Below are 25,343 nucleotides of genomic sequence, written 5' to 3' on the forward strand. Positions count from 1 at the left end.
TCTCTGAGTCCTGTGAAGCCAATGACTTGTTGAATCACCTGTTACAGAAGCTTGCATAGTGCTTGCCACATGCCAAACATTACTTCAAGAATTTTGCACGTCTAAACTCATTTCTTCCTCATAACAACCCACAAGGGTGATGTTATTCTTAGCCCCACTTCGCAGATGTGGAAACTGAGTCACTGAGCTGGTTAAATAATTTGCCCATGGCGACCAAACCTTAAGTAGCAGCTGAAGGACTTGAACCAGACCCGGTTTTACTGTCTGTGCACTTATCCCCCTTTCTGGTGTGGCTTCTGCAGCCCCCGTTCCCGGCTCGTGTCCTTAGCTGTCTGAGGCAGTAAGCCTCCCCGGGCTCCTGTTTGCACACGCTCTCCCAGTCCCTCCCAACGATGATATTCAGCATACCATACCATACCCGTCTTTTCTTGCATTTAACCCCCCATCCCAGAGTCTGGGGATGTTCTAAAATGTTTTTGTAGCAAGCGCTGGCAAGCGTGAGGCCTTGGCGTGTGGGAGAGCGCCCTCCCGTCCCTCTCCCGCACCCTGGCGAGGTCACGAACACTGATTCTACCCTCCTCATGGCTGTGAGGCCATGACACCAAACACAGAAGTTCCCCACAGTGCTTCCCTGATGATTTCATGTCTGCCCATTCCATGAGTCTCGCCTGCTCTCAAAACCCTTGACCTAAGTGAGCTGGAAACCGCCATCTCCCACAGGAGGAGTTTTCTGGAGGGCGGGCCAACACAGAGGGGTTCACTGAAAATGGTCTGGCCCACCTCATCTACCCAGGACCTGGCTCATATTCCAGAATCCTGACAAGTTCTATTTGGATTTTAGAAAAGAGAACTTTAAATATCCTTTTCGTCTTCTTCAGTGCATTTTTTTTTATTGTGAAAAACATACATAACATAAAATGCACTGTGAGAACCGTTATTAAGGGTACTGTTCAAAGGCAGGAAGCACATTCACATTGTTGAGCGACTGTCACCACCATCCGTCTCTAGAACATTCCATCTTCCCAAACTGAAACCCTGTCCCCATTAAACAGTAACTCCCTTTTCCCCTCTTCCCCCATGGCCCCTGGCAACTCCCATGCTAAGTCGTGTCTCCGTGAATTTGACTACTCTAAGTAGCTCACAGTCGCATACATCTGGGTAGATGGCTCTATCAAAATTTAGTTCACTGTTGTCTTAGGATTAATGGTATAGATTATTTCCAATATTTTTCTTAGTGTCAGTCACACAGCAACAAATATATTTGTGCAACAGCCTTTTTTTTTTTTTTTTTTTTTTTAGTGTGTATTAAGGATTATTACCTCGGGTTTGATTATCAAAATCAAGAATTCCTGGGGGGAGGGGAATAACTTAAACATTTTTAGGGTTGTATTACATATTGTCAGTTATCTCTCCTACAGGATTTTAGCGGCTTATATATTATCTCTGAAACATGGCACCGGCAATGTATAAATGGGCCCATTTCTCTGTATTCTTACTGTCACTGGATTTCTCTTTAAACGCATTGCTCATTTGCTAGGCAAAAATCTATACGTCATTATTTGACTAAAAATATGTTGTGGCAACTGGGCTTTAGTGGGAAGAGGGCTGAACTTGGAGTCAGATCTATTTTTAGAAGGTGAGTATAGAGCAAAATGTACCCTGAACTGAAAGGAAAACAAACAGCTGCTACTGATGTTCAAGAGTTTCAGCCCAAAGTGCAGCAGCAAGAAGGGAGCTCGAGGGAAGGGAACGAGCAATGCTCGTGCTCGCCGCAGGAGCCCAGGGGCCCGAGTCTGTAAGGCTGTCCCTCCATCTGCTCACAACCGGATACTTTAAAAAAAAAAAAACAAAAAAAAAAACCATTTTGCAGATGAGAAAACTGAGGACAAGAGCTGTTAAAGTAACGTGCAGTGTCCTTCAAGGCATCGGTAATAGCATCAGTGGAAATACGTAGCCAGCTACAGATCAGCTCGTTTTCTCCTTACCTCCCCGCATCTCCTAAAGCTGGCCCCACTCGGCCCCGCTTTATGGACTTTTCAAGATCACAGAGCATGGATGCCTACTCAGACAGCCTACCTCCATGGTCTGATAGGGTATGGCTCCATCGTCTCTCACGGCCCCCAGTACCAGTGCATTCAGAAAATGCACTGCGCCCCCACTTCCTTGGCTCCTTGCTGTTTCCTCTTCCTGGAACATCCTTCCTTAGCCCCCAACATTTTTTGGCTTGGCTAACCTATTTGCAGCCATCAGCTCAGAATCAGCCCTGACTGCCAGCACCCCACTCCACCCCACACCGGGCTTAGGTGTCCCTCCTATGCGCTTTAGTGGACATACCTGCCTGCCAAAGTGCTTAGCACACAGCACTGTAGTCGCTTCTGTGTCTGTCTCCCCAGCCAGGTGTCTTTAAGATCACACGCTGTGTTGTTTTATCTCCATATCCCCTCACCTTAACTAACGCTCCTGCACACAGTAGGTCTTAACAAGCGTTCAGTGGCTTGTTAACTGGTGTTCTCTGCCATTCAAACCCAGATTTGGGCCCGTTCCTGAGGCTGAGGAAGTTCTAGAAAAGAAGGGAAGCAGGGTCGGAAGAAGCACACAGGGCTGGAGTCTTCCCCCTGGGATGACTCTTCCCATTGTCCACTCCTTCACCTTGAGACCTCCAGACCCCGTCAGAAAGAACTCTGGGGTGCCCGGGAGGGAGGCGCCCCAGAAGCAAGACCGTCAGCCTGGCGGCCGGGCACTAATTAAATTTGTCTGCTAACAAGCTCATCCCGGAACAGCCGCCCCTCCAGCCGGGGTCCCCTGGGAATAGGGACCTGGCTCTTTTCGTTTTTAGCTGCCAGACCCAGAGACTGACTGGAAGGGCTTGGAGGCTCTGGAAAGCTGCTGGCACCCGGTGGGGAGAGAGGGCGGGGTCTGGCTCCACGTCACCTGGGGCTTGGGACTGACAGGTTCTCCCAGGGTGGTCAGAGGAGCCCCCAGGACCAAAGGCCACCAGGCAAAGAGTGCCAGGACTCCAGCCGTACCTCAGACATGGACCTGTCCTGTGATGACACCCAGACCTCAGACACCTACGGGAACCCTGGCAAAGCAGGGGCACCGAACTGATACCCAAGTGACTTCCCGCTCTATATCCTACTCATCCTTATGGGAAAATCAGGACTCTTTTGGAGTTCCTTGCTCTTAATTTCTCTTATATTTCATTTTCTGTTATATGGGGAAGCCGGGACAGTTGAGAAAACACCCTAATCTTTTTAAAGCTTAGTACCTCCCAGATATCTTCCTTTGGTGCCTGCGGGCCCATATCTGGGGGAGGGGAGCCCTCGGTTTTAGGAGGAGCGAGCAAGGAAGGCTTCCCGAAGTGGGGTGTGAGGAGAGCAGTGTCCTGGGTCCCCGTGAAGTCAAGCCCCTGCGAGGTTTTGTCTGCCGGTGGAGCCCCGCCCTCCCCTCGGGGATGAGACCCCCACACCAGGGGACACTGGGGGCGGCTGCCCTTTGCCCAGCCCCAGCCCTGCGGGCTGATGGCTCACAGCCCTGCCTTAGAAGCCACATCTCCCACTTCCCAACATTCTGTCCGCACAGAGGAAAGTTACCAGAGGGGAAGGGAGGGGGGTCGGGAGCACGGTGAGGTGGGGGGAGGAGGACTGCGCTCCGCTTGGCAGGATCCTTAGTCTCTCGGCACTACAGTGTTTAACGACCAGGATGAAAAATTAAAAAGTAAGGAACAAAACCGGCAAGCCGATTACTCTAAAGAAGCTTCCCTGAAAGAAAAAGGGGGAAATCAATATTTAATTCAGACTCCATTGATTTGCGATTTGGGTCCCACACTCAGCACTTGATTTTGTTTAGGATTCTCTGTGAGGGATGATGTGGAGTTGGTGGCCATGGGTATGACGGGGCTCCCGGAGTGGCCGTGACGGAAGGCAGAGGTCCAGGGGCCTTACCCCGGAGCCAACCTCCCCATCTGCTCCCCTAGCCACCTCCTTCAGGGCTTGGGGACACAGTGCCTGAGCATGAGAGGTCACCCTCTGCACGCCAGGAAGGATGTGAGGAGAAGAGCTGTGGTCCACCCTCCCGCCTCTGAGAAGATCGGCATCCAAACCCTCCCTAAAAGAGCCGCCTGTGCTCACACACACACACACACACACACACACACACACACACCCCACTACCACCATCATCACTGCAGCAATGAAAGTGCCCTAATTTTTCACACATGCAAACTGAAACATCTAGGAATGAAAAATCATCTGTCATCTACTCTAAAATACTTCAGGAAAAAAAAAAAAAACCCAAAGACTAAAACATTTTCAAAGAGAATCTCAAAGCTTCACAGGGTCTCTGGTCTCTCTCCCTTTGCATCCCCCATGCCTTCTGGCTACCTTACTCTAGGTATAAAGTCCAGCCTGACTCCATTCCCTTGCAAGGGACGCGGGTGCCCTTCTATTGTCATATTGGCTGTCACCTGCCGCCCCATCCCCACCTGGGCCCCCAAACAGACAGGAGGCAGTGACTGGGTATCTCCGCATCCACGAACTGTCAGCCAGCCACTCAGCACACACCGCGGCATGCTGGCCCTGCTGAGCTGCTGGGGCGGGTGGGGATGGGGGGGTTGGACAGGGAGGGATGGGACAGGGATGGGAGAAAAATGGAGAAGTGGGATTTTTGGTCTTCTCTGCCTGCACGCAGTCTGGATAGAGACACACAAGTCAGCGGTGAATGGCATATGCCCCACTAGTGGGTTAGATAGGGAGAAAAAAATAATGAACGCATTAAAATCTACAATACCCCAAATCCTCCCCTTGCCCTTCAGACTTCGTGACAATTGTCAGTGCTTTTCCGCCCATCATCTCCGCCGAGTCCTGTTCAGAATACTACGAAATGGTGTGGGCTGGCATTATTTGTCCCCATTCTACGGATGAAGACACTGAGGCCAGGGAGGCTGTGTAATGAGAAGCATAGGGAAGTCCGTTGCAGGGCTGGGACCAGGACCTAGGCCACTTCCCACGCTGCCGTGGCTCTTCCTGAAGTCTCCAGTCTGAGAGGCAGCTGCGTCTCTGAACTCCCAGCCTCTGAGCCATCTTCTGTGGCTTACCTCCTGACCCGGCCAGCAGAAGATCCAGCCGGCCGCCCATTCTTCTCCCGAAGGGGAACAGGACATCCGCCCTCAAATGTGCACTTTGGCTTGTGGGTCACTTTGATTTGAAGTCAGTCAAGGCCCAAAAGACTCAGGAAGAGATTTTACCTCTTCCTTTACTGACTTAAAGACCTTCAACAGGGGAGCAGCTGGAGGGTATAGTCGGTTTAGCATGAGACTTTTGGTTTTCAGCTTGGGCAGTGAGCTCAGGGTCGCTCAGAACAGCACAGAACCTGCTGGAAGTTTCTCTCTCTCCCTCTCCCTCTGCCCCTCTCCATTGTGCTCTCTCTTTCTCTCAAATAAATAAATAAACTTTTTTTTTTTTTAAAATAATTTAGATAGGGGCTCTGGCCCAGAAAGAAAGCTATTAGCAGAGATAACTTCTTTTTTATCCAAAAGACAGTCTGCAAGGGCAAACATCGAATTCCCAAACATCTGCTCTTCCTACCTACCGTCCCTCCTCCGCCTCAAAGCCCCGGGCCCCTATTCCACTCCCTAGCTCAGGCTGGCATACAAGTCCTTGACTCTCATATCTTTGGGGCTCCCATACATACGGAAATTAAATTTTTTTCCTCCTGTTAATCTTTTCTTGTATCAATTCAGCTATTAGACCAGCCAAAGAACCTGGAAGGGAAGAAGGAACGTTTTTCAGCCCCTCCGCTACCCTTCTCAGAATTTCTCCCAGGAGCTTACTGTGTGGTGGCAAGTCTGGAATCGGAAGATCTTGCTTTCCGGTCTGGCCCCACATGGGGTCATTGAGGCAGCCGTTCAACCCTGAGGACCCGGGACTCCTTTTGGTCCCACCTCTGGTGTTTTTCTCACTTCTCCTTCCCAGCCTCTGGAATGTGCCAGAGACTCTGTCTGCCTCCTTTTCCCCTGAAAAGCTGCCACCACCCACACATACCTTGGGGTTCCCCCTTTCCCGTGGGGTAGGATGCTGTCTCCTAGGTTCCTGTTTCCTTGCTGCCCCCAAATTATGCAGATAGTGATTTTCCTTATTAGGATTTGACTGCTCATCCCTCAGGGGAATAAGATGGGGATGAAGTCACCAAGTGAGGGGGTGACAAGCTTCCAGAATCTCTGGGCATTTAGATAGCCTTGGCCTCCTGAGGCCTAAGGCTCTTTTCTAAGATAGTAAGAGAGAACAGGAACCCCTCTTGCGTCAGTCCTCTGATTGTGCTACCCCCAAGTGGCCTACATGACCTCAACCACCTTCTGACCCTTTCTTCATTAGCCAAGACCAGCTTGATTCCTGTCCCCTTGCAGTCTCTCCTCTTCGCTCTTGAGCCTGAAAAGGCAGTCAAGGCAGAACAGTTACCGCCCCTCTGGGTGACACCCGGCTCGTTAGCTTTCTATCGTAATTTTTAAAAATCTATTTATTTGAGTGAGAGAGCTGATGGCAGGGCTGTGGAAAGAGGGAGAGGGGGAGAGAGAATCAGAAGCAGACTCCCCGCTAAGCGTGGGGCCCCGATACACGGTTCGAATCTCATGAGCCTGAGATCACCACCTAAGGCAAAACCAAGAGTTGGACAGGTAACTGACTGAGCTACCCAGGCGCCCCTAAGAATTATTCTTTCTTAGCATTTCCACATTAGCTCCGGGACCTTGACCAAGATACCTCACCTCTCTGAGCTCTGATCCCCCACTGGTGAAAGGGGGCCCCAGATACTTCCTTCCTAGTGTGGAGATAAGTGCCTCAGCCATTACGAAGAGCAATTCTGTGATGAGCTCTTCGTTGTGGCTAAGGAAAAAAAAAAAAGATCAATGCTTCTTGTTAATAGCGATCATTCACTGAGTTCCAAAGGGTGCCGCACACTGCGTTTAGTGCTTTAAATACACAAATTCCAACACTCGCAAAGACAGTGAGGAAGGCATGGACCTGGTCCGATAAATAAGTTGCCTAAAACATTTCACTAAGTGATGGATCTGAAATTTGAAGCTAGGTGTGTCTGACACAGTCCAAAGTGTTTTCCTCTGCTCCGAGCTACCTTATAAGCAAACTTCTAGACCACACACAGCCTTCTTTCTGTTACTGTATTATCACATCCCACCTGCCATTTGCTTGTCTCTGGGTTTGTCTCCTAGGAGACCATGAACTTGCAAAGGACTAAGATGATACATCTTGGTCATTTGCAACCACGCATCTTGGTTCTATCTCTGTGACTGTCCCATAGTAGGTATTCTGTGTGTGGTTCTCAGTTGGTTATATAATATGGCTATTTGTTTCTTCTTTCCTCCTCAGCATCTTCAGAGGCCTTGTATGTGGATGGTAGAGTGAGGAGTGGAGGACTAAGCACCCAAGCCCTGAGCCACTGTCTGTCTAGGGGCCTCTAAATTCAGGAGCCGTTCCCAGAAGCCCGCCTCTTCCCTAAGTTCTAAGAGCTCATACATATTCATAAGGGGGAAAAGTGCTGGGAAGAAATATTTATTTTGTTTATTAAGCTGTCATCTCAGCAAATTTATAACAAAAAAATGAGTAAGTCTGTTTCCTCCTGTGCTTTCCTAGTCTGAGAGGGGAATGGGTGGGGCCTGGCAGGGTGGCCATCAGCCCATGGCCCCTGGGGTTTGGGAGGCTCAATAATTAACATTCCTCTTTTTTCCACCCAAGTGGGAAGAAAAAGAGAGAAGAAACAGATCCAGACCTTTTAAGGATGGAGAAAGCAAAAAAAAAATGATTTTAACAAAATATTCACACCTGCTTGTTAATATCCCCTCCACCAGGACTGAACTTACCCTCGTGAAAAATTACCATGAATTATAAAGAACTTGGAAATAATGAAAACAAAAATGACTGCTTGTCCTCTCAACGTTATAGTGGACGGTTGTCTAACAGCCCCACCAAGACTTATTTAATTCTCTAGGAGAACTGAGTCTTTGTTTGAGCTCTGTTGACTATGTTTTAGTCCCCAGATTCATTAACATTCATTAACAGTACGTGTTGGGGCACCTGGGTGGCTCGGTTAAGCATCTGAGAGGACTGGAATGAGAGGTTAGGAGTATTACTCTACAGAATTCCTTTCTGGTAGAAACAGGAAGAGTAGAGAATGTGTCCTTACCTGGCGGGGCCCCAGCGTGAAGAGCAGCCACAGCCAGTGAGAAACAAGCTACTTGGCCGGTGGCCAGTGGAGGAGGACAGGCAATAGACCTTTCCTGGAGAAGTCACTAGGACCACAACTCCAATGTCACAGCCAATAGGTATTAGGACTCCATTTGCCCAGAGGGTGAGCCTTCTGTGACCCAGGGCTTGGTGGGTCCAAGTTTCCTTGAGCATCATCGCTGCCTGGGTAACTGCTAATTATATCCTTCCTGCTTGTATCACCTGCGTCCTGAGATCCTGAAAACTCTAAATATGGTCTGGCATGCTGGGGAATCAGTCCAGCCATATCTCAGTGGTCCTTTATTTAGACCAGGGAGATGGTAGCATGTCAGCATTAATCAGAGCAGGAGAGGAAAATAATGTACATGTCCCAGGTGCTGGCTGGATGTTTTTGTACATTTTTTAATGTTGCAATCCTCGTGACAATTCTGTGAATGAGAACCTACTACCTACTAGATAAATTAAAACTGAGAGGCCAAGTGACTTGTTCAAGGCCAAGTGACTTGTTCAAGGCCACAGAGCTAATTAATATAGAGATGAGGGAAGAATTCAGTACCTGGCCTAACTCTGAAGACCGTACTGCTTCCTATGAGCAACTACAACAACATCTCCGGGGGCAGAATTCTGTAGACCCAGTTGCTATCCACCATGAGACCTCAGACGACGTTTGAACCTGTTTCTCTTCCATGAGGACCACCAGCTTTGACCTCTTCTACCACCTCCGTGGAGAACAGAAAACCAATATGATCCCAGAAACCCAATTTCCATTGCAGTTTCTGTTGGAGTTGACTTTGCTTCTGGCTGTGAGAGGTTCTCAAAAAGCTAGCTATGGTCATAAGATAATTAGTGATTGGAACAGACTGAAGATAAGATGGCCATTGAAGAAACCACAGACCAGGCCATGTCACCTCTTTTGGAGCCAAGAGGTCTTGCTTGGGAGATGACTTCCTACGTTTCCTGCTCTTGGAGGACTTGTCCACACCTAGTGAAACACTCACATAGAGGACAATCTAACTTTCACAGCTTAATCAGTGTTACCACTCTGTAGTAGAGAGTCTCAAATCCTTCTCTAGCCATGGAGATGATGGGTACACAGGAATGGTCTATCTTTTTTTTTCCTCTCCCTGAACCTCAGTCTAGGAGGGGCCAGAAACAGAGGCAAAGAGGGAGGATGAGTAGAGAGAAAGGGTTAATATTACCCAGCCCCCTGCCCCAGAGAGTCCACCTGTACTATAGCAGGTCCAGCCAGGGATAGAGGGGCTGCAACTTAAGTGGGAAGGCTTATTACATTAATTTCTAAATTGGGACAGTAATAACTTAACCATGAACCAGAGGACTTAACTTAACTTGACATGAACCAGAGGACTTCCTACCTAAGAGTGAACAGAAAGTCGTGAGACAGAGTGTGCTGTATAGGAGCAGAAGAAGAAACTTCCTAGCTGAATACATTTTTTTTTTAATTAAAGATTTTTATTTATTTATTTATTTGACATAGAGAGACACAGCGAGAGAGGGAACACAAGCAGGGGGAGTGGGAGAGGGAGAAGCCGGGCTCCCCCTGAGCAGGGAGCCCAACGCAGGGCTCAATCCCAGGACCCTGGGATCACGGCCTGAGCTGAAGGCAGGCACTTAACAACTGAGCCACCCAGGCACCCCCCAGCTGAATACATTTGAAGGGGAGTAGAAGACAAATACAGTCACTCTGAGATTATAGCCCTCACGTCCTGTGGGTACCATATCCAGGTCCCACTTCGCAGAGGCCAAATATGATCTGTGCTCTATTTCTGGGTCTTTGCCTTGATCGTCCCCTGCAAAGACTGCCCACCCCTCCCTTCCTTGCCCCGACAGCTTTCTAGCCTCCCACTGAAGCTGGTCTTTTCCTTGTCCCCAGAAGTCTGGCAACCTGTGGCGGGCTCTTTTTCCTATCAGTCTCTCAAAGCCACACTCCAGTCCCAGACACAGAATAAGCCTGTTGGGGCTGAATCCTCTGTCCCCCAAATTCATATGTTGAAGCCTCCTACTCTACCACACCTCAGAACGGGATTGTATGTGGAGATAGGATCTTTAAATAGGTAATTAAGTTAAAATGAAGTCATCGGTGTGGCCCTTAATCCATTAAGACTGGTGTTCTTCTAAGAAGAGGAAATCAGGACACAGGCCCATACACGGAGGAGACCACTTGAAGTCAGAGGGAGAAGACGGCCATCTGCAAGCCCAGGAGAGAGGTCTCCGAAGAGACCAGCCCTGCCAAAACCTTGATCTCAGACTTCCAGCCTCCAGAACTGTGAGGAAATACATTTCCGTTGTTTAAACTACCCAATCTGTGGTCCTTTGTTGGGGCCACCCCAGCAAACGCCCACAGGCCCTGCCATCAATATTAGCTGAATTGTTTTTGAATAATACAAATTTGAAGTATCGTTTTTTATGTCCTCCTTACACTTCATTATACGGACATTTCATGTTTTATTTAACCAGCTCCTATTGTTGAACTCTTGATGGCTTTCAAATGCTCTACTAGAAAGAATGCCTCTGTGAACACTATTGTTCAAAGAGCTTTTGGTGTTCTGTTGAATTATTTCCTTGAGCATAAATTTTCTAGAAGCAGAATCCCTCGTCAAAGACATGAACATGTTTATGGCTCTTAAGAATGGCACCAATCTGGAATATCAGTCCTGAATGAGTGCACCCATTTCCTGAAAGCCTTTCCAGAAGGGAATTTATCAACTTCAAGTCATTGAATTCTGACCCAGGGATGCTGCTTTTTTCTACCTCTTAGCTCTTCCCCCTATTTTTTTTTTTTTCAACTGGGCTCCACGCCAAGCAGGCTTGAGTTCACGACTCTGAGATCAAGACCTGAGCTGAGATCAAGAGTCAGATGCTTAACTGAATGAGCCCCCCTCACCAGGATCCCCAGCTATATATTGCTCAAAGGTAACCCCATCCCCCTTGCCGACACAATCTACCTGCCTGCCCAAGTTCTCATGCATTTCTAACTCCTGATGAAAATTCTTTCTCCAGGAAATCTGTCTTGGTTTACCTTGCTTGCATGGCTCTGATCTTTCCCATACTTTGCCTTTTCTCATGCACTAATCTCTTTGGACTCTCTGCTAGGTTGCTAGGTAATTGTGGGCAGAGTAGTGGGGTAGGAGAAGCCCTGAGAGGAACTTTCTGGAATTCCTGGTGATAAGGGCACCTTAGGCTGAAATGTGGAGATAAGGGAAAGCAATGTGGTCGGATTGTACCTAAGCTGGTCAAGCAAGTCATGGTCATTACAGAGGCTTTCCAGTGTGTGTGGGGAGGGGCTAGGGTTGATGATGGGAGCAGGTGGTTCCAGATGATCAGTGTGAAGGGTATCGAGGTGGAGTGAAGGCAACTGGAGCCCTGCCAGGCAGGCAGGGATCAGACAGCAAAGAGTCTGGTACCCTGCTAATGAACTCAGATTTCTCTCCGAAGAGAGAGGAAGCATGGAAGGATTCGAAGCAGGTCAGTGACTTGACCAGATATGGCTTTTGTCTACCAGGCAGCTATGTGGGGATGAGTCAGCAAGGGGAGATACTACAAGCAAGGAGGTTAGAAGGTTGTTTCCCCCAAGGGAGAGATGCCCAAGGCCTGAACTAAGGGTCCTGAATGTTCTCATGGGTACCTCTTTGGTCTCTTCAGGGAGTCTGGAGCATGGAACTCCTGAGAGAGATAGGACCCCTGGAGGGTAGGACTGTTTTGTCATCCTTATGTTTCTCTCAAGATGGCAGCACCATGCTCTGCTCACCGAAACATTTATGAACGGGCTGGACACAGGGAGTATCCAGGGGGAGAAGTATCCAGGGAGTATCAGTTCCTCTGTCTTTAGGAAGCTCCCATTCTGTGTGAGAGAGCTAGAAACCAGAGAATATCTTTAGTCAGAAGGACCTGAGAGATCATCTAGTGAAACCCCCTCATTTTACAAATGGAAAATTGAAAGTCAGAAGAAATGACCCAAGACTGGAATCCAGATCTCCTGGCTCCCGGTCAAGGACATGAGACACTTCATAAGCATTTTGCGTGGAGGGCACACAGCGCCTGCTCTTGGGAGACATCCAGCCGGGTGTGGGAGGCCCCACAGGTAGCTGGTTGTGCGGGTGAGAGGCAGGACGCAGATGCCGACCGCAGACATCAACACTCGGTCATGGACAAACACGAGACAACTGTGGAGTGCAGTGGGGGAGGGGTGAGCAGGCACAGAGCGCCTTATAGGAGCCAGGCGCCATTACCGTGACCTTCACCAAATACGCACACCCCCCTCGCCACGGATGGAGGAGCTGAAAAGGCTATTCATTCCCGTGCAGAAGATGAAAACGGCCGCCAGGCCTGATAAGAGTCAGAGCTCTCTGGCTTGATCCAGGCTTGATCGCCTCCCCAGGCGCACTCTCACCAGGGCCCCAAGCTGCCTCCACGGAGGAGGCACAGGGTTCGGGTGACGGGAGGTCACACTTGGTGTGGGGGCAGGAGGAACGTGGGGCCGGGAAGCACCGGCCAGGCTTTACATCTCTCTCACCCCATCCCTGCCACATGGCAGGAGCCATGGGACTTCAGGAAGTCATTTAACTAACCCCCTTCAGGCTCAGTCTTTGGTAAAACGAAGTTAAATCTGTCCCTGCCTGTCTCAGTGGAGAAGGTAGTTGAGAGCCTTAATCAAGATAGCGTTTCAGAAGTTTGTCTGTAAACTGCAGGAGAAAGTTCTGTGCAGAGGCAGGGAGCCCAAGATCAGGGTTTCTCCGGAGGATCAGCAGCCCCAGCCCTGCGTTGACAGGGGTAGAGGTTATGCCGGGAGAGCTTGGTGCTGAGGGCTTTGAGCAGACCTGAAATGCAACCAGGGCCTGGGCTTCTTGGCTCCATTTTTCCTGCCATTAAGTACCCTGTAAACTACAGCGTTTGCCAAATGACCGACCTCCATGGGAGCATTTGCTACTTGTGGTTTGTAATAAGCCTCTGAAAGCCAGAGCTGGCTTCTCCATCACACAGAGTTCACCACCTGTGTCTGGCGCAGCAGTTCCAGAGCTCCCAAGAGCAAGGAAAGCCACCACCCGGGCTGACAGTGGACAGTTTGGGAATCTGGAAGTGGCTTCTGGCTCTGCCACTTGCTAGCGGTATGATTTGGGAAGTGCCCTACCTACTTGAACTCCAGTTTCCTTATTTGTAAAATGAGAAAGCACTAGGAGTCTGGTTCGATGGGACTGGGACTAGGAGTAAATAGGTTATCTACTGTGGGCACTTGTCCAGTCCATTTTGGTTAATAAAAGCAAAAAATCATAAAAGCAATACATATTTACTCTAAGTATTTATTTACAAGGACATGTATAGGTCAATCCTTTGATGTAAGGCCAGGGCTTTGGGGTTTGCTGATCGGATTCCAAGAGAATTTTCTGACATGAGCTGTACTAGCAACGCATAATCAGTGACTACTTCAAAATGGAGTGACAGGGGTGCCTGGGTGGTTCAGTGGGTTAAAGCCTCTGCCTTTGGCTCAGGTCATGATCTCAGGGTCCTGGGATTGAGCCAGGCATCCAGCCTCTGCTCTGCTCTGCTTCCTCCTCTCTCTCTGCCTGCCTCTATGCCTGCTTGTGATCTGTCAAATAAATAAATAAAATCTTAAAAACAAAAAAAAAAACCCCACACACAAAATGGAGCGACAACTTAAAGCCTTCTAAAAAGAAATATGGCTATAAAATTCTTCAGGATGTGTATGACTTTATCCCTAATATTTTATCATTGTCTCCCCTACACCTAATTTAATGGCAAGTTTCGAGGGACTCACTTTCGCAAGTATTTCCAAAGTCTTCAACCCAGTTGTCTTAGTTAAGGAAAGGCTGTTGGCTCTAACAATCAAGCATCTTCATTTTTGGCTCTGCAATCTTTAGCACATGGTTTGATTTGGAGATGAATCAAGTGGGAAACAGGGGAAAGAATGATGAAGGCACACCTACTCCTTAGCTACCTCTGCCTGCAAGTGATGGTATCACCTTGCTCACATTCCATTGGTGAGAAGTAGAATATGGCCCCATCCAATGCAAAGGAGTCTGGGAAATGTAGTCCAGCTGTTGCCCAGGCATTAAAGGAGACAGGTTTCTAAGGGCTAGGAAGCCTCTGCCATGTCCACTATCACAGAAACAACTCCCTCTATCTTTGCACTCATATTTCACTGATTTCTTTGTTAGTGCCAAGACTGAGAAACTGACTTATGTGCTATATGACTAAATTACATTAATTTCTAATTACAATAAGAAACTACAAGGATCAGGAACAAAAGCAATTTGGTGAGCTCTATTGATAAAGCAGTAACAAAGGCAATTTGGTGTGGGGCACCTGGGTGGCTCATTGGGTTAAAGCCTCTGCCTTTGGCTCAGGTCATGGTCCCAGGGTCCTGGGATTGAGCCCTGCATGGGGCTCTCTGCTCAGCGGGGAGCCTGCTTCCCCCTTTCTCTCTCTGCCTACTTGTGATCTCTGTCAAATAAATAAATAAAATCTTTTAAAAAAAATTTGGTGAGCTCTATTGATAAAGCAGAGTGTAAAGCATCCCAGACAGTGGCCAGCCTTGAGCATTTTGTGTTCTGTGCACATCACTCATTGTGTTTTATGGAGGAAACACAGAAAAACAATTAGGTTATTGAATTAATCTAGTGCAAGTCCACTAAGAGAATTCCTACTGTTCTTACTCCATAGGGGTGGAGCAAATATTAATGAGATAATCCCTATGAGATGCTTTATGTCACCTAATGTCGACAGTCAACCTTGGGGCAACGGACATTCTAGCTGAATAATCCTTTGTTGTGGGGGCTTGTCCTGTGCATGGTAGGCTGTTTGGCAGCGTCCCTGGCCTCTACCCACTAGATGCCAGTAACAGCCTCCTAGTTGTGACAACTAAAAATGTCTCCAGACATGGCCAAATGTCTCTTGCAGAGTAAAATCACCCATGAGTGTGACTCTGCTCTTTACAGTGCCAGGCACTCAGCAGTCAGTGATTGTATTTTGGTTCCCTTCTTTTCTGGATCCCCCACGCTCGTACCTTCCACCCAGGATTCCTCTGCCTCAGCAGAGTGACGATGAGTGTGTTAGAGCAACAGCTCCTCTTGACTCAAAAATGGGAAAGGAAAGTTAATAGCATGTTGGATTCGTGGGGGCATTTTACCAGTTTTCTGACTGCTCTTACACGGGTGCTAGAATCTCAGATTGCCCTCTGAGCATTAACATAGTAAAATTCATACACAGTGAATGTGGGAATAAACTGAGATGTTTTCTGTAAAGTGTGACTCAAGAGTTTGGAAACACCCTAGACTCTAATCAAAATAAATTGGGCATAATTTCAGAAAGATAAAATTGTAATTTGTTGAGGGTAAACTTAATCAATCGTACCCTGCTCAAAGAAAGACTGTGTGACAGAAATAGGGAATGACCTAGTTTTGCTTTGGTTTTTTTATGCTTAGAATCTGCTAAAGGAAACATCCCTGTACCCATCTATTACTTAATGATTGAACCTGGGTAGGTATTTCTATAGGGTTAATTCCTAGAAATTGAACTATAATGGGATAGATATTTCATATTGCCTTCCCAAAACTTGGTATTTATTTACATTTCCATTCCCACCAATGACATATGTAATCACTCATGTTTCAAAAACGTTAATTATCCATCACTTTGCTTTTTAACTTGAGTCAATGTGATGGATAGAAAATAGTAAATCAGTCTTATTTTAGTTTGCTGGTGAGATGAGTTTCTAAGTTCATATTCTTTTATAAAGTACCTCTTTAAATAATTAGATCATTTTTCTTATTAATTTACAGAAACTGTTATACATAATGGATGGTAGCCTATTCTCTGCTGTACATATTATAGATATTTTTTTCTAAGTCTGCTTCTTACCTTTTGATTTTGTTTATGTATGAATGTCCCAATAGAAGAACACATTTTACAGTGGAATGCTTCATAATATTTTTTTTACAGGGCATGCATGGAAAGCTCTCTGGAGAGACTCAGGTTCCTCATGTTTCAGTTATACACTCTACCAGTTATCGGGATTCTTCTCCTTCTCTCATCAAGGCACTAACTTGAGCCATAGAAAGGTCATGGCAGAGAATTCACTGTCACAATTTGGCCAAGTAAATTAGTAATTTCTTGATGGTGGCCCGAGCAGCTCAGAATTCTCGATACTGGCACAATGGAAAGGGCATCCAACAAAGGGGTACATAATTGCATCGTGTGCTTTCAGCTGGACAAGCTAGACTGGAGTTTCTCCCCCTCTTGCTATCCTCTATGCATGACTGCAAGAAAGAACCAACACAATCCACTAGCCCAGGGTTTGCAGCTATAAAGTCCTCCAAAGCTTTGACCTCAGGGAGCCAGACCATGTCTAGGTCCCAAGAGGATGAAAGTGGACAGCATTAAAGGCCACTGGTCAGTTGTCCTGGGAGGAAGGGATGTTTACACCATCATTGCACTTCATCATGAAGTCTCTCCTCAACTCCATGGCCATCCACATTTTCTTTGTTGGTCCACAATTACAAACACTCTTCCTTACACTAGTTGATGTCATAGTAGAGCAAAGTTCCCCAGTGTGGTGCCATGAATGGTACAAGGCACGCTCATACCATGGTCTAAGTATATGCCATCCAGGTCTTAGTGTTTTCTATCTGCAACAAAGTTTTGGAAGCACTGTAGTAAAAAATCATTTGATTGGGAGGAGCAAAATGCACTCCGACTTAGCAAAAAAGAGGAATTTATTGAAAGACAATGGAGGTGTTTCATTAAACCAAGGAAACACAACAGGAGGCACAAGTGGGCCTCAGAGAGGATGGGAACTGGCAACTTCTCTCTCTTCCAATCTTACTCCCTAATAGACCATTTCTGTTCCATTTGCTTATTAAACCAAACACAGCTACTTCAGACCTGAATTCACATATCTTCCCACTTCCAGAAAGTTTAGCATCTCTGAGCACCCCATTTCAAATTCCTGAAGGCAACCATTTAATTAACCTAGCATGAATCAGGTGTCCACTTTAGCCATGCCTGGTCCGAGACACAATGATGAGGGTCATGGAGTTCTGTACGCCACAAGCTCTTTGTGGGGCATTGAAAGAAGACACAATGGTTAGGACAAGTGTGGGCAGAGCAGACAAACTGACCCAACCGACATGAATGTTTAGGAATCTGCAAAGTTGAGGTCCCCTCCTGTGCCTCCTGTGGTGTGTGAGAACTCACCACAACTCAGTCTCAAAGGCTCCTTTATGAAACACCTGGGTAGAGAAGCACTGGCCTTCTCAAGGGACTCCCCCAAGAATGGTCAAGAGCTGCATTCAGTTTTTTAAACTCCAGTCATCATAGTTGTGTCCTTGAAGCATGGAAAGGGGACAATGACAGTCTTGGAAACCCTCTGCTGGAGGTGGAGTAAAGATTAATATTGAGTAGGAAGTGTCTTGATGGCTTCAGTCTTCGGGTGTCCAACAATTTGAGTATTTCCATTATGGAGAATTTGTTGAAATTCTTTTCGATTTGTCCTGATTCTCTGGGCCTCCTTTTTCTATGGAACACAACCCTGACATTCATGGACATTTCTGGTGGGTGGAGTGGAAAATGCCTGGATCCCTTTCAAAGGAATTACTACAATAAAGTTGTTGGGGGGAGGGGTAACTATAGGATCTAAGGTCACCAGGAAACTGAATGGGTACTGCCAAGTAACTCATCCCAGAGAAAATATGCTCACAAAAATGTAGATTTCTGGTCTGTAGAGTCCAGATGGACCAAATGCATTGGCACCTTGATAAGCTCCTTGCATGAGACCAATATTAACTGATGTTTGAGAACCTCTGTCCTAGAATGTGAACTTAGAGCTTCTTGGAATAAACCAATCCCCTCGTGCACCTGGGGTCTCATACTCATTCGGGAATGTAATGAAAGCAATGGCCCTTCTTTCCAGAAACAGGCCCACAAATACCTACACAGAAAAGGAGCATGTGGTCTCTGGGGCTTCACTGATCCCCTAAATCTCTTCTTCAAACCCTGATTAAGACCACTTCCCTAGAGAACATAGAGATGCTGGAATGTCTTGAGGGAAGAGGAGGAAGAGAACAGAAGGAAATTGAGGAAAGAAGGAATTCACCTGTGGGTGAGGGAAGGGAGCCAGTTAGAAAAACTCATTAAGATTGGAGTCAGGGGACACCTGGGTGTCTCAGTGGGTTAAAGCCTCTCTGCCTTTGGCTCAGATCATGGTCCCGGGGTCCTGGGATCGAGCCCCACATCGGGCTCTCTGCTTGGCAGGGAGCCTGCTTCCTCCTTTCTCGCTGCCTGCCTCTCTGCCTACTTGTGATCTCTGTCAAATAAGTAAGTAAATAAATAAATAAAAAGATTCTGGAGTCAGTAAGATTTTAGTCCCAACTCTGGCTGGGTCAGACACTCGCCAGCTGTGTGACATCAGTCAAGTTACTTCATCTCACTAGGACTCAGTTTCTTCATCCATCACATGGGAGTAATATTAGGTCCTAACAGGATCACACAGAATGTTAAGTGACATAATGTGTAAGTACTTGGCCGTGGAAACTGACGCAGCGCTGATGATAAAGATGTCATAACCATGGGGTGCCTGGGTGGCTCAGTGGTTTAGGCCTCTGCCTTCAGCTCAGGTCATGATCTCAGGGTCCTGGGATTGAGCCCCGCATCGGGCTCTCTGCTCAGCGGGGAGCCTGCTTCCCCCTCTCTCTCTTCCTGCCTCTCTGCCTACTTGTGATCTCTCTCTATGAAATAAATAAATAAAAATCTAAAAAAAAAAAAAAAAAAGATGTCATAACCATTGAATCAGTAGGTCAGTCAGTCAATAAATGACCAGGTTATTCTTCTGAGGAATAAAGACGAGAAGATAAACAACCTAGAAGCCCCCAGCAGGAACACACTCATGGGGGACACACGGCAGAGAGGAAACATTTCTGCACTAGCCATCCACGGGAGAGAGGCTTTTCTCACTATTGTTACAAAAATCAGCATGCAAGTGTGATGAGCGAGGGAGAAGCAAAGACCGGGGTTAAGGAAATGGGATAAGAGCACAAAACTAGAGAAACTAGAACAAATAGAGGAAAGAATCTCAGTCTTGAGAACTTTAGCTCGAAAGGGGCCTCAGGAATTAGCTGACAAACCCATTATTAGCGGAACCTTCTGATCAGCCTTTTTTCCTACATCTCTTTACATTTTGCCAAAGATAATATTCACTTTGATGTTGCAAAGCGTTAGTTTGCTTTTTGTGTTTCCTCTCCCCATAATTGAATGTTAGGCCATCCTTTTGTTATCGGCAAATTGGGCTGACAAAAAAGAGCATTATAAATTGCGAAAATACAAACAAATTCTCGCAGCTCTGAAATTCTTCTTCTACTCAAATCGTTGACTCAAATAATCCAGGGGGATGGGAATTCCTCGAGCGCAGGAAGGAACAGAGTTCACGCTGCCATTGGCGGAAAGAGGCGGCTCCCTGCACAGGTTGGGAGACCAGCCACCGGAGTCCAGGGGAGAGGGCCAGGCCCTCGCTGGCACCTCTGTCCAGAGAGCTGGGCACTGGAGCCAAAAGCAGACTCCTCTTTCCTGCAAGTCTCAGGAAGTTAGGGGTGGAGGTTATGCTCCAGGTCTTCGGCCTCTGGGGTAGCCTGAGAACTTTGAACCCTAAATTCCAGGCTTTCAAGAGCTCCCAGCCTGGCTAATGGGCCTCAAAGGACCAGAGCCCAGGTAGGATATGCAGGGACAGCGTGGTGCCTGATTGCTTAAGTCTGTGGCTGATGACCTGTCTGCATGCCCCACACGGACCCTTCCCTTCGCCTCCCTGCTGACAGGACCCATTCTGGGCATGAACCACAAGACCCAGGCCCATCTTCCCAGGGCCTCTTTAAGAAGGCCCAACAAGACTCACTCCTCTTCCATTCCCATCCTTCTAGAAGAGAATCAAAACAACCACAGAGTCGAGAAAGTTAGCTTAAGAAGTCTGGCTGTTTTGAGGTGCCTGGGTGGCTCAGTGGGTTAAAGCCTTTGCCTTCGGCTCAGGTCATTACCCCAGGGTCCTGGGATTGAGCCCCGCATTGTGGTCTCTGCTTAGCGGGGAACCTGCTCCCCCTCCCTGCCCCCGCCTGGCTCTCTGCCTACTTGTGCTCTCTGTCTGTCAAATAAATAAATAAAATCTTAAAAAAAAAGAAAGAAAGAAAGAATTAAAGAAGTCTGGCTGTTTCAGCAGCCACAGTCTTTACCATGAAGGCTTTATTACTCTCCTCCCTAGGCAAAAGCATGTAACCAACCCATGGTAGCCTATCATAACTCAGGCTGGGAGGCAATGCTCCAATTTTCTTTTCTTTCTTTCTTTTTTTTTTTTTTTTAAGATTTTATTTATTTATTTGATAGAGATCACAAGTAGTCAGAGAGGCAAGCAGAGAGAGAGAGAGGAGGAAGCAGGTTCCCTGCTGAGCAGAGAGCCCGACGTGGGGCTGGATCCCAGGACCCTGAGACATGACCTGAGCCGAAGGCAGAGGCTTTAACCCACTGAGCCACCCAGGTGCCCTAGTGCTCCAATTTTCAAGGCTTCCAGTGAGCTGCTGAGAAAGGTGAACTGGTGTCGGCGACTTTCCTTTAAGAGATGAAATCCGTCCACTATGCGTTATGCTACTGATCTCCAAGAGCATGGAATCATTTACTCATTTATTTAAACATGCCTGAGCTCCTACTCTATGCCAGGTGCGGGGTTAGAAGCTGGGGAGGCTAAGATGAGTAAGACACGGCTCCCACTCACATCTTGGGAACACAGACACTCCCAGCTTACTCTAGTACAACCAGGTATTAATTTGGTTTCAACTGTTGAGCAAAAAAGAACCTGATAGTTCATAGAATCTAAGAAGGCATCAAAAATTAAAATATGGCAGGGGTAAGGAGGCCTCAAGGACACCACGTGTCTCCTGGGACCTCTGGGTGGCTCAGTTGGTTAAGCGTCTGCCTTTGGCTCAGGTCTCGATCCCAGGGTCCTGGAATTGAGTCCCCACATTGGGTTCTCCCCTCAATAGGGAGCCTGCTTCTCCTTTGCCCTCTGCCCCTCCCCCACACTTCATGAACTCTCTCTCAAATAAATAAAATCTTTAAAAAAAAAAAAAAGAAGAAGAAGAAGAACTGGAACTTGACATTGAAACACTGTCAGGGGGCGCCTGGGTGGTTCAGTGGGTTAAAGCCTCTGCCTTTGGCTCAGGTCATGATCCCAGGGTCCTGGGATTGAGCCCCTCATCGGGCTCTCTGCTCAGCAGGGACCCTGCTTCCCCCTTTCTCTCTGCCTGCCTCTCTGCCTACTTGTGATCTCTGCCTGTCAAATAAATAAATAAATAAAATCTTTTTAAAAAAAGAAACACTGTCAGAACTGCCTACCTCTCTTCTCTCTGCTGCCTGATCGTTCGACTCATTCTCAATAAACAGCAGTCCCATCCAGGCAGGAAATCCTCCTGTCCTGGCTTAGTGTTTTCCAAAGTCCAACACCTGAAAGCATTCTTTCATACGCTCTGTAAGAAAATCCTGGAGAGCCACCTTGACTGGTCCCTGTTGTACTGGATGGCTACTTCTAGGTGAATTATCTGGAAAATAATAAGCCCTCCCCATCCCCCAAAGAAGTCATTTACAGTCAGGGTAAGGGGCAGCAGAATAAAGGGACGTGTCTTTAGACCAACCCCGAAAGGTGTGACTTCATTTTCTTCCCTGGTTAGGGTTGCCAGATACAACACAGGGTGCCCAAATATTGCATAGGAAGTATTTACACTAAAATCAGCATACTTTATGTATACATGTAGTTAGTTAGTTATATTTGTACTTACAACAATTTGTATTGAGAACTCTATTCCTGAGGCACTCCAAGGAAAAGGGAAGCAGTTCAGGCTGCTGGACGGTTTGAGAACCGTATTCCTCAGTGATGGGAGAATGGCTACAATTTCCAGGTTAGCTTCTGTGGCTGTAGCCCTCAGAAATCGACTTGGGCTAACTTGGGCCACAACAGGGAATGTACTGGAAGGCGACCAGGCAAGGCCACCTCTTTAATGACTGCAGAGACGGCATGGGAATGGTGCCGCTGAAATTTTCCGTGTGGCTGCTGATCACAGGGGAGCTTCCAGAATGAAAGGAGAGTTTGGACAACCTCACCGGAGAAGCACAGGACCTGGGGCCATATCCATCATGCAGTTCAGTGTACATAGTTTCCATCCTGTTCACTCTGATGCGATTCTTCTCTCACTTTTTTTTTTGTTTAAAGATTTTATTTATTTATTTGACAGACAGATCACAAGTAGGCGGTGGGTGGGGGGGTGGAGAAGGGTCCGTGTTGAGCAGAGAGCCCGATGAGGGGCTCGATCTCAGGACCCTGGGATCATGACCTGAGCCGAAGACAGAGGCTTTAACCCATTGAGCCACACAGGCACCCCTCTTCTCTCACTTCTTCGAGAATGCAAATCAAACAGCACTCTCAGAGACAGAGTGACAGCACTTAAGGATTACCTTAAATTTGTTCTGATTAGTTAGTTATATAAACTCGATATTCAATATTCAGAATAGTAGGAGTCATGACTCAAGACAACCCAGTCCTAACAGCCATCCATCTCATTTCCCAGGACCCAACAGTGGGGACCCAGTAGTTGGGTTTGGGTCTGATGTCTCATCGGTGGAGAGAGCAGATCTTGATCACATGGAACAGGCAGGAGGCAGTTCCCTGAGAGGAATGCAAGATGCTATGAGCAGAAATGGGCAGAAAGGATGCTCAGGGCAGCAAAACAAGCAGATGCCCATTCCGATGGCATCTGTGGGTTCTATCCATACCAGAGAGCTTGCACCCCGTCATCCTTGCCCTCTGGTGCTACAGACCCCAAGCAGAGGAGCTGGCCAGCTGCAGACTTCACCCAGCATGAAGTGGTCCCTCAGGCTGGCTGTCCACAGCAGTGTGGTGACAACCAGGTCTGCCAGAGTCAGGGGTGGGGGGTGAAGACAGGGATGTGGGATTCCTAGTGCTCAAAAACACTTTTAGAGGAATTTACCTTCTAAAAACTAAATCAGACCAAAAATCAAGACTAAATCCTCCGTCATGTCACTCTGAGTCCCCACCTGGCAAGAGGCACTGGGCTCATCCAGGGGTGGTGGCATGCTGGTGGTTAACAATGAGTGCACAGACCACTGTGAACGACCAGCCATCAAGAAGCATCCACGTGAGAGGGTGGGTGGGGCTGTCTCACCCTGAGTTGGCTCATAGGTGTGGTTCTTTGTGCATGCGTCGTACAAATCCTGGCACATGGCAGAGAGAGATGAGGGTCTTGAGGACAAGTGCCTGGACTTGTCTCCAGTAACCTTACCTTGCCTGGGTTGAGGATGGCAAAGACAGAGGAGACAGGCTGCAGGGTTTAGAGAGTCAGGACAGGGTGCTCTTCACCAAATCACTGGCCTGTGATCAGGTTCAATGCCGCACAGAAAACACGGAGAACAGTGACACATAGTATGCCTGTAAGATCTCAGTAACAATTGGTTGTGTTATTTGTATAGTTAAGACACAAGTGCAGCTGCTGTAACTAAAGTTATAGTAACAGTGGCTTAACCAAGAGGGAACTGTATTTCTCCCACAGAAATGGTCCTTATAGAAGCAGTCCAGGACTAAACTTGGCAGTTTCCCAGTGCAGAAGACCCAGACTCATCCTATTTTGTCATTCTGCCTTCCCCAACATGTGGCTTCCATCTCAAAGTCTAAGATGACTGCTCTGGCTCCTGCCATCACATCCACATTCTGGGCAGACAAGAAGGAAGTGGAGCACATGCCTATCCCTTTAGGGTGTTACCCAGAAGTGGCATGCGCCCCTTCCGTTCACATCCTATTGGCTAGAACTTCATCACAAGTCTGAAGCTCACTGCAAGGGATGCTGGGAGATGTAGTCTTGGTGCCTCACTGAAATTCTGAGGTGTTTTTTGTTCGTTTGTTTTGTTTTTTTAATTTAATTTTATTTTTTTTTTAAAGATTTTATTTATTTATTTGATAGACAGAGATCACAAGTAGGCAGAGAGAGAGGAGGAAGCAGGCTCCCCCCCAAGCAGAGAGCCCGATGCGGGGCTCGATTCCAGGGCTCTGGGATCATGACCTGAGCCAAAGGCAGAGGCTTTAACCCACTGAGCCACCCAAGCGCCCCTTTTTTATTATGATGCCTGTCCCACAAAGTGAGTATGACAGGGATAGAAACTGAAGAGCCGGGTCATGGTCTCAGGATCCTGGGATCGAGCCCCACATTGGGCTCTCTGCTCAGCAGGGAGACTGCTTCCTCCCTTCTCTCTCTCTGTCTGCCTCTCTGCCTACTGTGATCTGTCAAATAAATGAATAAAATCTTTAAAAAAAAAAACAAAACTAAAGAGCCAACAACTCAGGGGTAATAAAGAAAGATGGAAAATTATTAAAATGGATCAGAAGAATCAAAGTAGGACTTGTCCATGTTGCCAACAATATTTTCTGTCAGCCAACAAATGCTAATCTAGTAATTTCATATGTTGGTTTAAACAGAAATGATATTTTGTCCTTTAGCTGCTTACTTCACCTCCTTAGTTCTGCTGAGTTCAGTTTGCTCCAGAATGGTTTTTTCCTAAATGCTTATCAGTAAACCTCAGGGAGCTCCAAAGCTGGAGACCCTTCTAGAATCTGAATTCCTGTTGTTTCTCTGCATTTCCAGAGTCCAAGCTGGAAACCCTCGGACCTCTTGAAGTAACACAGAAACGTGGGGGAGCTTGGGACAGTTGAAGGGGGGAGGGGGCCCAGCCCTGTGCTGGGGGTGGGGAGAGGTTGTAAACCCTGTCGCACCATGCTGTTTCTTCCTCAGCCTTTGCCCACTGAGTTTTCACTGCTCTCCCTCCCACCCTACCTTCTGGGGTCCCTCAAGTCAGGTGACTCCTATCCAGTCTCCCTCTTCCTATTCTTACCCTGTGTTCCCCTCCAGCCCATACCCTCAACCCTATCCTCCTGCCGGAGAATTCAGGAACTCAAAATGGCAACTCAGATTTTCCCACAGTGGTATCACAACGGCCCCTTGGAAAGAGACAGTCTCCTGCAGTTACTGGGACATGAACACT

Source organism: Mustela lutreola, chromosome 14 (genome assembly GCF_030435805.1).
Source record: "Mustela lutreola isolate mMusLut2 chromosome 14, mMusLut2.pri, whole genome shotgun sequence".
Classification (NCBI taxonomy): domain Eukaryota; kingdom Metazoa; phylum Chordata; class Mammalia; order Carnivora; family Mustelidae; genus Mustela; species Mustela lutreola.